The sequence below is a fragment of the Papilio polytes genome, unplaced genomic scaffold (assembly GCF_000836215.1).
Source record: "Papilio polytes unplaced genomic scaffold, Ppol_1.0 DF823923.1, whole genome shotgun sequence".
NCBI lineage: Eukaryota > Metazoa > Arthropoda > Insecta > Lepidoptera > Papilionidae > Papilio > Papilio polytes.
The window spans coordinates 6,802,397-6,812,869 of NW_013525281.1; the positions used below are offsets into that span (position 1 = coordinate 6,802,397).

At 34.4% G+C, this 10,473-nt stretch overlaps 1 non-coding gene across 1 annotated transcript; it reads left to right on the forward strand.

Moving 5' to 3' along the window:
* The first annotated feature begins 7,399 nt into the window (after positions 1-7,399).
* Positions 7,400-7,472, forward strand: Trnam-cau. Its single transcript has one exon. It is a non-coding gene; the product is annotated as a tRNA-Met (tRNA).
* The last annotated feature ends 3,001 nt before the right edge of the window (positions 7,473-10,473 follow it).

Sequence of the window (10,473 nt, forward strand, 5' to 3'; positions counted from 1 at the left end):
TCTGGATTAATGATTACGCTTCCTTCTACGGACCGCTAAAATCATCGCAAGCGTTCTACTCGATTATCGATATCACGTACGCGAAAGAACGAATTCATCATTCATTCGATGGTAAAAGTTTAACCGCTCGTAGGAATAATTGGATGAAACTCGATGCGAGTCAAAGGTGTAAATTATTGAATTTAGCTATAGAGAAAGCTGAGAAAAATGATGTTTCGAAGTCTTTGTCTATAGGTAATATAGAATTAAATGTACAGGATGGTAATTTTGTCGAGGTGACCAATGGCGGGGTTTGCGTGGGTTTGGAGATGTTAGCTTTGCCCCTTGTGTTGTTTAGGGAGGTTGAAATAAAAGCTATTTTGAGTTGTTTGTTGCAAGGGTTTCCTGTTGTGTTTTCTTCGTTGTCGGAAACTCTGGGTGTGGTTCTGAGCGAGTTGGAGGAGGTTGGCGCGCCGCTTGTCTACAAAGGTGTAGATGCGACTAAGGAATGTGTAGTCACGTCACAATTCTCTCAATGTAAGGTGAAAGTTATTAGAACTGTATTCGGTACTATTTTTGCTAATTAATTTTTTACATTTTTAATAAAAATAAATAAGTTAAGAAGTTTAATTATGCATTCCTTGATATAATATCTATACTATTATAATAAAGCGTAAACACACACTTCTTTGTTGCCTAAGATGTCAGCATTCACAGCATATTTTTGAATAGTTCTTTTTTAAATAAAAACCCCTACACTAACGTCACGGTTTAGGCTATATATTTTCACGCCATTAAACTTAGGGGGTAAATATTTTGGATAAAAATCCTAATGTGGGAAAGGGACTATAAGTTACTGCCAACATCAAGAGAGCAATAGTCATTTGTGCATTTGAATTTTGACTTTTCATGCCGACGAAGCCGCACTGGAACAGCTAGTCATTGATAAAACTGGTTTAATGAGGTTACTAAGGTAGCTGATAATAAACAATAAAACACTTGCATAGTTAGATGTATTCATGTTAAGGTTACTAAGGGTTCTACAATGTCAACTTATTATTAAAACAAAAATTCAATATATTGGATGGATGGATAAATGTACAATTCATACATCCGGCTTGAAGGACCAAATATCTGTCTTACAATTTTTCTAGCTATCGCCCGCGATTCTGTCTGCGTGGAATTCAAAAATAAAGTAAACAGTATGTATTCTTCCAGGCTATCATCTGCCAAATTTATCGAAATCGGTTCAGCAGTTTAGGCGATAAACTCTTATAAACATCCATCCATCTGAACCTCTACATTTATAACATTAGTAATAAATAAATATAAGTGCCATTGATGTCAAATTAAGTTAAAGCTTGTAAGAATTCCTGATTTTTTTGTAATTAAATACTTAGGATAAGCCTAATATTAAAAGAATACAATTGTAATCAAATATTATACACCTTTTATAATAAACTTTTTTTATTTTTAAAACTGAAGTTTTATTTTATCCTTAGTTATTGTAATCGAAAGTAGCGTTCATATGTGAAAAGTGTGTAGAAAAAATAACCCACGATAACTCCCCACTTTCATAACACTTTACTTTATTACGACAAAAATGCCATCATTCTATTTCACGTCTTAAAAATTGAGAAAACGACTATGTTTGAATACAAGAGTCTTGTCATATGAATTCCACTGTCATAATTATCTGCTTAAATACGAATCGTATACATCATGTACCATCATGAGCCAATGTACAAACATAAAAATATAGTTGTATGTATGTACAGTTGCGAAAATCTGCAGTGTGCCACTTCCGAAAAATTGGCTTTGTACATTGCAACGAAACAAACTTCGCCTCTTCCTACAAAAAACTGCTTAGAACTGTGTATCTTTAACCGACTTTTTTTTCATACAGATACATTTATAAGCGTTGTATAGGCTTTTGTTCGATGTCTTAAAATGCTCAAACAATTGTAGCTTTTACGAACATCGACAGTGTCCCCGACTGTACTTTAAATTTGGCTGGCTTCTAACCTTGGCGAGAAACTACACTCACGTTGGTTATAACATTAATATTAAACCGCAAACATAATTACAGTCGAGACGGTGTTAGTTTTGAACTAGCCTTTGCCGAAGTAATCGAAAGCAATAATCTCCAAATGTAGCAATTGTCCTATTAATATGTATTCCCAAGTTGTTAGAAGTCGAGCGTCAGTGTATGGTCCAAGTTGTAAGCGGCAAATTTAAAAATAATGTGTAATTTTGTCATCGCAATCAATATGCAACTGTGTTCAAACCAGTGTAGATTTTACCACTAATGGATGTATTTTTAAAAATCTTTGGTAGGAAGTACTGAAGACCCAAGAAAGTACGGATGCTAAGAAGGGCGGTAGGGAGTAATGAGTAGGTACATCTCTTTCTGCGTTGCTCATTTAACGTGAACTCACTTAACTTGTGTGTCTTTTTCTCTTCTATGCAATATTTGGCGTTGTTATTGTCTTGTGACCAAAGAAAACTAAACAATTTAATTTATTGATAAGCTTGTTACTTATACCGAGCGTTAATGGCAAGGCACAATCGAGTCGTAACTTGCGACGAATGTTGCGCTCGCTACAGCTTGCGTACAGTCAGCAGAATAATACAATAGTATGTTCTGTTAACTTTTTAAATGTTACAACAAAATTATTTGTTAATAGACATTCGTTTTAGCTTAATTAATCAAATAGACAAAAATATGCTTTAAATCGACGAAAATTATTACATTATTAAGTACATTGCACGTAACTATCTAAAAATAGTGCAATAGTTTACTTCAACCAACAATCGAACAGCTTGTGTTATCCGTCAAGGCATAAATAATTCACGTACTTTCATCGATTTGTTAGCGAGTGTACCAATGTAACGATTTACGCGTGGTGCAAGTTGAGTACACTGCATTGTCGCGGAACAATAGCGCTATCTCAATTGCAACATTGCCAACATAGCTACACACCTGACAACGCTAGCTAAACGTAATATTAAATTATACATTAACCTATAATATCTACCTATATAGAATTACTAGCTTTCGCCCGAGACTTCATCCGCGTGGTATTAAAAAAACAAGTAGCCTATGTGTTCTTCCACACTATCCGCTACATCTATGCCCAATTTCATTAAGATCCGTTCAGCAGTTTAGGCTACAACAAACATCCATCCATCGATCCATCCATATAAACATTCACATTTATTATTATGTAATTGCAATTTGCAATTGAAAAGTGAATTTTCCAGTGGTAAGCAACGATTTTTAAGTCTAGATACAATAAGGCAAAACTTAAATTCCAGGTTGATTAATACAGTCAAGTGGTCGTGTAGGTAGACTCTGCGGAGTTTATAATCTGTGTCGTGCATTGGCAGAGCGCGGCGGACATGCCGCCAATTTGTCTTGGTGTTGCTAACATGGCCGCTGTTCTGAGCCACACGCAAATGGATATTACTGGACGTTGAATTTACAAATTAGATGTTTGCAATTATATTATTTTAGAAGCGTAAAATATATCTTAAATTCAACAGAACTTTAGAGTTTCTTTATTTAGCAAAATTTTTTAATTGTATTCATCGATATTTTCGTGAAATGTAGTATTTTTTCTGTGGTTATGAATTCTGTGGACACCTTTTTTATCTGTATTTATAAGGCTTCAAAGAAATGTTATAAGAATATTTGAGAAAATTCCCCGTAAGATACTGTTGAGAAACCAATTTTCACGACAAGATAGCATCTTTTTTAGGGTTGTCTCGACATTTTAGTTAAATTCCATTACCACAACCTTTTCCTACGCTACATCATTCTCAATAGTTCATATACTTGTCCACAAATTGTGATTGAAATAGCTTTGGTTACTTTATCACACATGAAAAAGCAAAAAGGGGAAGATTTAGTCAAAAAAATCTAAACATACCAATCAAGTCCTATGTATTAATTTAAAACTTTTTTTTAATGAATAGGTACCAGATTAAATTAAAATCATAAAATACAAAAAGTTTGACAACCCTACACTTTATCGGACTCTTACTATTTACGATAAGAATATTCAAAATATACTTTGTCGAAAATGAAAAAAGACGTTAGCGGATATTCTATACGACAAACCTAAATAAATGAAAGTTGTACGGCCCTTTCTCCAAAAAAATCGCATGTTTTTTTAGTGTATCTTTGCAATTAGTTACATTAAAAAGTCATGTGTTGCCATAACAATTAGTCGGGTACTAGTATGTGCAGGTTGATGACATTAAAAAAAAACACTTTAAAAGGGGAGAAATCTGCGTAAGCGATGTTTTACTAATTAAGGATGTTTCTGGTACTACTTTCGTACGTTTTTTACTTACTGTGAAATATATGAACAAAACATGTGACTTATGTTTATTTTGGCTTTTAATGTTTTAGGCGCCAATTTCTCTACATTATTGCTTATTGTATTCGATTGATTTTTGTATTTTATACATCATATTTTAGGATATCGTCGAATTACAAAAAGTACAAAATAATTAAATAACTATTCATATTTCTTGCTAACTTTATTTACTTTAAAATTATGTTATGCCATAAAATTGTATTCATGCATTTTGTTTCAAGTAGCGCAGGGCTGTGCCGCGGATTGCCGACAGTCGACGTTCATAATTACTCAGCTGACATCCCTATCTTTTAATTAAAATTAAGCTCTGGACTTGTTCATTACATTTTTGTTTTGTCGTGGCTAGACACGCTACTGCTCCTAGCGAATATAAGCAAATAAAATGTTTCCTTTTTACGCGAAAAAAATTTAAAGCCAAGTTTTTGTGTAAATGTATTTTTGTAGCAATCACAATTAACATAGCGTGCAACTTCACGCTGGCAACACTATCGTCTTGATTGTAACGGTAGACGTTATCATGTTTAGTGCATCGGATTTTTTTTTAATTTAAAATATTATGTTATACAGGTCACGAAAGTACAATAATTTTAAACTAGTCGCTAGTAAAACATTAATTACTTTTAGAATGTCAAAGAATTATTAATTGCAAATAAAAGAAGATTGTAATAAATAACAATCTAAATTTGCTTATTTTCACTAATAAATTCATAAAAACATAGGCTCTACCGAATTCGTCTTCAACAAAGTTTAAATAGAAAATATATTATCATATAAAAATGTCGATTTTCAGATGTTATAAAAAGCCTTTTAAATATTTTTGCAATACTTTTCGAGGTGTTGTTAAGAAACCAATTTTCCCACGCGATCGTATGCTTCAGGGCTGTCAAAATTTGCAAGAGATTTTTTTTTTATAAATAAAATTTTTACTAAATAATATATAAGTAATAAATTAATAGGAGATGAAGAATGCGCGATGTACGTTTGTTTAAAATAATTTTAATTAAAATGTTAATAGGACAAAATATGTAAACAATAGCACTGTATTAAAATTCTCGTAGATATATCAGGAAATTAATTTTATAGTAAAGTACTTGAAGTAATAAAATAGAATTTAAAAATAAGCCAGCCAGTACCAGCCCTAGCCGGTATCGGCTTCTCTTATGTACGATAAGAATATTCTAAATATATTTGTGTGAAATCGAAAAGGCACCGCAGTTATTTGATATAGATACGCTTTGCTCAATTTTATTTGTATCAACTGAATTTATATTTATTAAGTTTAAGATATTTTAGAGCAAATGTGAGAAACAGATGTAACTTTACATAGAAACGAAATAAACTAGAGTTGTTTCCTGGTAAATCGTAGATTGCGATTTGATCTTATGAATTGCTATTTCATATATTAGAGTGGCTGGCTATATATCTGATAAAAATAAACAAATAAAATAAAATAAAAAATCATTTATTCAAGAAAAATAAAATTTACATAATAATTTTCAAAATCGGTCTACCAGGGGCAGAGATATGCACACTTAAAATATATTTATACCGACGAATTTAGTACTTTCTTCTTTTGGGAAGTTATTCAAAAACATATCAATTATCATATCAATGGAAAAGAAAATAAAAAGAAAGTTCTTGAGTAACACGGAGGTTCAGGTGATGCGGCCTCCAGCTTGTTACTGAAGATCGCGTTGGTTTTCAGCTCTTCCACAGCTACTTCCACAGAAATGTTTTATATTCAACATGGAATTGTAATCTTGTGGTCGTATGATTCGTTTACTCGGAAGTGGCTCGTCGTTGTCGAGGCACCCGCGGGCTGCGACGCCGCACAGCCTGCCTCTTAATATCACTTGCTGTTACCTGCCTTTGATACCGCCCTCAGGGTGTGGTACAAATGTTAAGAAACTGCGAGATTGTTAATAAAGATAAGCCTTTATTGTATATGTATTAAATGAGAATAGTAAAAGGATTAAGAAATATGAAAAGTAGAAGAATGTGGCTCAATATTGTAAAATATACACTTATTGTAAGTCAAATTACATACACTGAAAGCGGTTTTTGAAGAAGGTGGCCAACGAGAGATCTGGAGCACAAAGACGACTACTCTTCAGACGAAACGCGGTAAACTTATATTTCATGCGTGTTTTGTGTTTGGGCAGTACAGCAATAGTCAAGCGGGCTCTTCATGCACCACCGAGCTGCTGTAGACTCAACCTTGTTTTCCTGTTGTCGCTTGTGCATTGTGCCGTGTCTTGCCGCGACGTCAGCGGATATGAGGGCGCGGCGGATGTTGTCGGCGCAGGTACAGCCGCCGGCGGCCGACTGCCCGCTTTTGGTTACATCTAGCATACATTTCAATTTCATCTGCTTATATACATCGTATATATTTTTAACACGAAAGCAATGTACATACGAGTATGTTGTTATTCGTTTCAGCAAGTATTTCTGCTCGAGTCAGGACACGATTGATAAAAACCATAAGAAAATCAGTCAAGTAGATGTTAAAATTATCGTGTTTATACAGACGGGAGGGGATATTGTTTTCTAAAGATATCAGATGTGTCGTTTTCGATTTACCAATATTTATTACTTTTTCTCCATATAGTAGCGTCGGCGCGTATCAAAATTGAAGTAAACAATTTAACGGCGTTATTTATGTGGTGGCGTTACGGAGGGGTGCGGGGCTTGGGGGAGGGGGTTGTAAATTATAATGGAAGAGGTAAGCTTCCGGATCGCGGAACTTAACGAGAAATTATTGCTTACAGATTCAGGCCGCGAAATTTCATCCTCTTTAAATAAACATCGTCGTAACAACAGACGATTTGCAACTCACTGAGCACCGACTCCTGTTCACTTGGAGACTTGTATTTGGTTGTTTAATTTATTTTTAAGGTGTTTTATGTATCAACTACATTAAAAATATTTTTTAACTTTTTAACATTCATACATTTCGTGAACTATAACTGTAATATGTACTCATTTCCTTTCAAGGCAATGACACTATAATTGTTAGTTTTTACGTAATACCCAAGGCCTCGGTAGCGCAGTAGGCAGCGCGTAAGTCTCATAATCTTAAGGTCGTGAGTTCGATCCTCACCCGGGGCAATATTTTGATTTTTAAACATTATCAAGAGTAAAACCATTTCTTATTTTTATTCAAGGTTCATGTTATTAAGCGGAACACTTCAAAAAGTGTAGTGTTTTGAAAGTATCAGCAAGAGTTGTAGTTTTTTTTTATGAATTGCCTAATCTTTAGACTATTTGAGTCTACCTTCCTAGATTTTTTAACCTATTAGGAGGATGGGGAATTTTTAAAAGATATGCCAATCCCATAGCGCTGATCTGAGTGATTAGGAAACGAGCTGGCATAATCGAACAGCCGTGTCGGTAGTAGGCTCATCCAGTATTGATAACCTACCTACTCATAGATGAACTGCAGACTTTCTGGTGGCCAACTTTTGTGTAGACCTATAGAAGTCAGAGATTAATCATTTATTATTTTTTCAAGTTTGATGCGATCAAGCAGAACACTTTGAAAGCCGCAACGTAAGTAGTCCGCAAGTGTCCGTAACAGCGCGCCTTATAATTTCCCCCGGGAGCCCGTGGCAACGGAATCTCGCCGCGTGATCCACCAAAATTTCTCTGCAACGCCAGACTGTGGCGTGTTTTTAAAAGTTGTAAAATATACAGATCAGTTAGTAACATCAGTGCAACAAAGTATTTAGTAAAGACGTGAAATCTTTTAGTTTACACTTACAGCGTTTAAAATTCAGAATATTATATGTATGAATTATGGTATATTATTCCAAGCATGTAGTGTTCGTAGCACATGTTGTACGTAGCATGTAGCGTAGCGTTTTTAGCTACAACATTGATACAAAAAAGTCTACATTCTCTGACGTGATATTGAACAGCAGTATCTCATAATCATTTAAAGCGTATAATAATTAAAAATAATTAAGTAGCAGTTTTAAATACATAATTCTTATAATCCCGCTAATTATGTTTGCGACTGCAGCGCCCGCCTGCAGCGGAATGAAACGGAAAAACGATAAAAATAAACCACTCGAAAAATGACTGAACAAATTAAAAGTATAAACGCGGATTCGTTTTTTTAAGTATAAAATGGTACGAACTAACAGTACGACTAATTAAGAAATGAAGACACAGTAACTTAATAGTTTAAACTACAAGATAAGGTTTTAGCTTCGAGTACATGTCAGTTATGTTTGTTATTTCTTGTACACATCATTATATTCTGCGGTTTTTAATAGAAATACAATCAGCAAGGCATCGTCCCTCCCTTATTAACGAGACATCCGCCTCGCGCAAATCAACCAAATAAAAACCGGTTAAAAACATGGCGCTGGATTTCGCAAACGACGTCGAAACGTAATTTTTCGTTTTTCCTACGACTCTTTGATATCCACATTTCTTCTGTGTTTGAAAAACATAAAAGTATCTGCGCATCGCTGCGGCAGCGGTGCTCCGCCTGAGGGAATTTCACGTTACGTTGTTACAATTGAGGTTATGTTTTGTGGCTTTATAAAATACAATTAGTAACAAAATAATAAATATTAAAATATAACATAAATAAACATACATCGCGTCTTTAAGTCTTAAATTATTATTTATTTTGTCATTATTGACAAACTAACCTAAAGTAAATATGCATTCGATCTAACCTTCAAAATGGAATGGTTATCGTTTGGGACTTTATCAAGATAAGCAAAAGAGTAAAGAAGTAGTTCTAAACTGTTTTTCGGTATATCTTGCTCTCTTATTAAGTGGGATATTTATAATCTCTAAACATTGCTATCACCAAATAACTTCTTACCTTTCGATATAAAAGTTGTGTTTACTGCCTTCATTAATCGCCAGTTAAAGTTTTACGTGCTCTAATAAAATACAAATAAAATACGCACTCAGCGATAGGAAATCAACAAGGCCGATCGAATATAAGGAGCCGTTTTTACCTCTCAAACTTTTGTTTTGCTCTATAAGTATATATATATGAGAACAAAATTAATATACATTTGTAAATTAGTACTTAGGAAACATTAGAAAAAGAAATCTTTATTCGCACTTAAATGCATATCCTCTCCTGTCTTTTTTTCTGGAATAATACCAGTTACTTCTGAGATATTAGATGGCTCATTCCCTTGCTAACTTGGGTACGCGTTTAGTATACAAATAGACAAACATACGCACATTTTATTCTACATACGGATGATTAAATCGGATGTCGATACAAGACGTAAACAGCGTAAGTGTTGTCGTAAAATTTGTTTTGGTAGGTTTGCCGCGACGGATAGCTCGACTAGACTCCTCGGTAATACGAAAATACCTTTCCCGCCATTGTTATCATAATCGTAAAAACTCAAATGTTTCCTTGCCTTTTTATATCATTACGACACAATACATCAATACATAGGGAATAAACAGAGATAAAAATAGACCGACTTAGGTCTCGGGGAATTCTTCAAAAACCGATACAAATTCTTCACAAAAGTACCAAACTATAATTTTTTTTTCAGACTAACTGCTGCAAAGTCATAAAATACTTGTTAATAGTAGTGTAGAATCTACTGATGAATGTACACCCCTTAGAGAACTAATTGATCCAGGTTGCGACATTTAGACTCTCGTCCTTAGTATTCCTTCATGTTATACTCGTACCTTAAGTAGCTGCTTTTTAAGATAGGTGTTCAAGGAAGTCGAAATAAGTTTAGCTTGAAAGTTGAGACGGTGTTGTTTATTGCGGTCGTTTGCGCTGGCCTGACGAGCGCGGCGCCTCGGGGGAAATTAGTGCCCGCGATACCACGGATAGAGGAGCGCATAGCTTCCTATCGCCTCGCATTGGTAGGTCACTGGCCTATAGATAAACTGTAAAAATATGCATTTCATACAGCATCGTCTTTGCTACACTTATTACCTTATTGAGTAGGGTAATGTTCTACGCGCTTATTTTTTATGTATGTGGGTTGGTATATAAATTCCATTGTGACGGTCTAGAGTCTAAACGATGGAAACGAATTTGACGCAAGAAGTGTTATTCGATTCGTCTTTTTTCCCCGGAATGGGTATATTACTAGAAAGTTTATAC